The following is a 5,062-nucleotide window of genomic DNA, read 5'->3' as shown; positions in this document are numbered from 1 at the left end:
CCGCAAGAAAATATGCTGGGTTCACTGCCCTGCTAATGCGGCCATGCTTGTGGCTGGTGGCAGCAGGTTTCAAAGGATCTGGGCGTTAAGTGGGTCTGACAGCATGGTATTCCCTGGGGACTCTAAAAGATGGAGTTTCTGTGTTTTGGTATCTCTCTCTTCTCAGATGGAAAATTTCAAGCAGTGACAAAGAATTTCCTACACAACTTGAATAAGGTCTTTCTGGCCCCCATGTTAAAAAGGTGACTCAAATGTAGCTTTATTTCTTGGTGAAATAGTTAAAACTCTTCTTGCTTATTTCTTGGATTGTTTTGAGGGGGATGAGAGGGAGGAAAAAAATGTTAGTAATTTTTTAAATGTCAGGGTGCATAGGACCTAGGCACCAGTTCTGGGCTTTGCCACAGTAAATATTGCACCAATATTTATGGCACCGACTATTTCTGAGCCTGGGAGAATAGAACTTGTGGACATGAAAAAAAAACATTTTTTCTGGATAAGATTTTAGTGCTATTTCATACCCTGTTTATCATTCATTATTTCTCAATGGTGTTAAACACAAAAGTTCTGTATATTCAGAAGAAATTCAGGATTCACCTATGTTACCCCAAAACAAGCATCTAATACCATTAGAGGAAATACAGATTTCTGCAGCTTTCTCTATAAATGTATAACTATCTTGTAAGTTCTGTATTTTTTTTTGCTAGCTCCACCTAGATATTTCAGATATACAGGGGCACCTTGAGTGACATTTCTTACCTATTTTTAAGAAACTAAGTCATGTCAGTGTTATCTATTCATCTCTTTGCACCCTGACAGTCCTGACTACTTCACTCTGTTGTAATGGGAATCTAGACAGCTTGTAAATGTTTGGACAGCTGTGTTAAAATGCTGAAATCTGAGTGTTTTGTGTCAGGATGCACCCTACCTTAGTCTTGCAAATCAAAAAAATATGTGTTTAAAATCAAATATTATCCCCAGGCTCATGCTAGATAGCCAGTCAGTTCTACAACTTGTGCTGAATAAAGAGGATGACAAAGGGATAGATCAGCGGGATAATATTTGTAACCCAATATTCATTTACCCCTTTTTTTCTATACGTTTGTCTTTCATTAGTGCATAATGTCATCTCATCACTTACCTGTACAGATAAGCCTCAAATGCTACTCCAAAACTCAAGTTTGTTATAAAATAGATTAAAACATTAAAAAAAAAAAAAAAAAGTCTGATTTTGACTGTTTCCCCATCTGTTACAGATGAGTTAAAGCTGTGGCCAACTTTCACTAGTCAACAAGGTGGTTCTTGTCACGCTGGAATAATTTTTAGGATACAACTACAAGGCAAGTACCACAGGGTATCAGGCAGTTCCTAATTCTAATGCAAATTAAAATGCAACGTAGAGGCCTATCAAATACCCCCAAGATAGGAACAGATTATAATTCCTTCTGAACAGTATTCAACCAAATTCAGTGTAAAATATCATAGAATAACAGAATAATTTAGGTCAGAAGAGACCTACAAACATCTGGCCCCAACCATCTCCTCACCTCAAAATAGGTCAGATTGCAAAGTCAGGTCATGTTGCTCAGGGATTTGGTTGCTGTGTTTCAAAAAGGTTGATCTCAAGAGTCACAATGTAAACACAAAGATGCAATTAATTTAGTATCTGCATAGCATTCCCATCTACAACATTTCAGCTGGATTCCATTATTTAAGGCCTCTCAGGTCATTTTCATGAAGTCTTTTTGGTCTTCATAACCAGTCTCCAAGTTTGGAGAAAACCTAAGTGAGAAGCATTACTTTTGGTATTTTTTTTTTGTATAGTTTCATGATGGGTGTTTGTAAGCAGTCCTTAGGAAACGGCATTGCTTCCTTTGGCAGATATTGTCTGTCAGTGCTTCCTTACATATTTTCTCTCTTTCTGCTTTTCCTGTCTGATCTCCAGCTCTTCTGAAAAACAGACCGCATTCCAATCCTTGAGCTCTAAATTAATTATCTGGAGACTTCTCTTATAAGAGTTTTTGACCATGTTAATCAAGAGAAAAAAGCCTGCTCTTGTTGGGTTTTTGTAACAATTCACTCTAGTTAATGTTATAAACCTTGCCTACATTAAAGTATCAGAGTTCCTTAGTCTACTTATATTCTTTCATTACTTTAAACAGTTCCTTTTGTAAACTGAAACCTAATTTAGTCTAAAACCTGATTTCTTTTTATCATATTCATTTACTTTATTCATTCTACTCTGTTATTTCTCTGCATGTACCCAAAGAAGATCCAATAATAAAGTAATGCAGGAAAGTAACCATACTTCTCATAATCTCATGTATGCTTTGATGCATTTTGCTACTTTTTGTCACAAAAATAGTTCCTTGCCTAATAAACTGGCTATAACAAAGCTTTTTTTTTTTCTTTCTTCAGCAATTATAATATTGCTAATCTAAGATAAGGATCATATTCATTTTCCTGCCTCTTACAGCACCAATGTAGGCTCAGAATATAACTCTGATGTGCATAAAAATGTCCTGTTGTTAACATCAACAAGCAATCAAGCCATCTCTACAGTATGAAACTTAATCAATAAAGCAATAGACCTGAGATTCTTCCTAATCCCCATCATGGATATTCTGAATCAACTGATACCATTTGATGAAAATGACTTGACATTTAGTGAGCTACTTAGAACCTCCGCAGAAGCTGGAAAAAGTTTTTTTGATACCAAATATACCTGAATAAGGCTTTTCCATAACAGAAATCTTTTGAAATGCAGCTGTGCTTCTGTGTGCATATACAAGCACCTCTTTAGACAACAAAAGTGTAGAGCACTGGCACCACATTGCAATATGAACCATCAGCCAGAGAATAAAGATGAATCTATTGACATTTCTAAACAATCTTTTGATAAATCTGAAGAAAGATGCAAAACAAAAAGCCCTGGGAATATGGGAAGAAGGCTGCAATTACTGAAAGCACATAATCCAGTAGTTAGACAGAATATGACATTACCGAGAAACATATTGCATCTATAACTGAAAGCAAAACTCCACTGTATTTTAAAAATTGTATATAGGAAAGATAGAAGCTTTATTCCTGAGGATGATCTCTGTGTGATTTTTGAGAGAGTAGGATGAAGGCAGGAAGCTAAAACAGCTGAAGGAATGCATTGGTTTTGAGACTAAAAAGGTAAGTCATTAAATATCAGAAAACAAGTACTTAGAGATGCATGATAGTTTTTCCAATTCATTTTCTTTGTGTGCACTCCCTGTGTTATCCACTTTCTATTTTGATTAGGTAAAGTTGACTCCTGCTGTGCTGGGGCTCTCCCTCCCTATGTACACATAGTCTGTTGCTGCTACTTGGCTGACTCCAGGAATGCCATAGAAATACAGGCAGAGTTTGTCACACAGTCATGGACACTTGATTCATATGTATTCAGTCCCATGTGTTTTAATCTGTAAACTTAATTCCATCCAAGCACCTAAGATGCTTTCTAAATTTGAAAAATATATTTTGTCTGTACCTACTTACCACAAACATACTAATTAGAGTCTTTTAATAAACTCCTTTAATGATTTTAGCATTTCTACTTAAAAAAATTCCACACAAAACTGTTAGTGATCCCTTCTCTATTTCTTTTGTATTGCATCTCTTGAATAAGAAAGTAATTTTTCAAACCTAAGGAGTTACTTCTCAGTGATACACAATGCAATCTTCATTCCTGTTAATAGTCCTTAAAGAGTTGACAAACCAGCTGTTCCTGTTCTCAAAAATAGTTTTGTGCATTATATTATTCGTTTGTTTTCTTGCTTTCCTCTGGCCGTTTCAACTCCATTTCATTTCTGTTTGTTTTTCAATATGAGTAGATCAACACTGATTTTTATTCACTAATATATGGTTTTAAGACTAAAATTGCTCCCCTTATGGGGCCAATGAAAGGTCTATTTTTCTTCTAAGTATAGGTTGAGCCTACAAAATCAAAGATACGTAAAAAAAAAGAGCATAGAAGTTCAATTACTAGTGTATACTAGTGTCTGCTTTTTTTATGTTTAACAAAAAGCAGGGCATCTTTTGTCCAGACATTCTCTTTCATTATGCCAATTTCTCCACTGATTGTAGAAAGGGCTCAGTTAGAAAGTTCACCCCTATAGTAGCACTTGTCTTATCAAATTTCAGGTATTAAGAATATAAATGTGAACTGATTATTCCATCTTATTTTCATAGTCACAGAAACCATTAAATTCAATTTGAATGATATAATTTAGTTTTCTACAGAGGACAACTTAGTAAATTCCTCAGAATTTACTCCTCTCCAGCATCTCTAAAAGGAGGATAGAATTATCGCCCAGATGTAGATGTTTATTTTAAGGGTGAAAATCCACACACTGGTATGGATAGCTAATGCAGGCATCTATCTGGATGTGTAAGCTGGAAAAGTGAACTCCTGCTGTGGTTAATAACCAGTCTAAACGAATTACATAGGCTTCCTTTAGAGTTAAGGGAATGTCACAGAAAATTCCTGTTAGATACTCATTTGTACTGAATTTGGGTGGGAGGTACTGAATCCTAAGTTATTTTGTCTCTCAGAAGTGACTTCAAAGGGAGATGCGAGGTGGAGTTGTTAAAGAATTGAGAAATGTAGGTATTAATACGTAGGTGTCTAGATGCAGATTGCACGGTTAAGCTTCCTTTGGGGTCACAAATAATTTAAAATGGCACCTTCATTTAGCCTGTTGACTGTTCTTTAGGATACATTGACTGTATTGACTAAGATCCCATACAACTTTACACTTCAAGGCTCAATTAAGTTGCCCAGTAACAGGTGACCTGTGCTAATTGAGATCCCTTAATATATTTAACATTCACAGGAGGCTGGCAGATATGCAACATGGGCACTGAAGGCACGGTAGGTTGAGGCTACCTGTGTAAATGGAAGTAGATTCCTTTGTGTGGGAAAATGAATCAAGGCCTGAAATCACATTAGATATCTGGTTTAGGTTGACTTTTAACTGTAGTTACCATTTAACATGATAAATTAAGATCATGCTATCTGTTTCCCAAAGATTATTTG

Source organism: Pezoporus flaviventris, unplaced genomic scaffold (genome assembly GCF_033815535.1).
Source record: "Pezoporus flaviventris isolate CSIRO_AGI_PZ_B2104156 unplaced genomic scaffold, CSIRO_AGI_Pfla_v1 ptg000079l, whole genome shotgun sequence".
In the NCBI taxonomy this organism is placed as follows: domain Eukaryota; kingdom Metazoa; phylum Chordata; class Aves; order Psittaciformes; family Psittacidae; genus Pezoporus; species Pezoporus flaviventris.
This window is presented reverse-complemented; position numbering follows the sequence as displayed.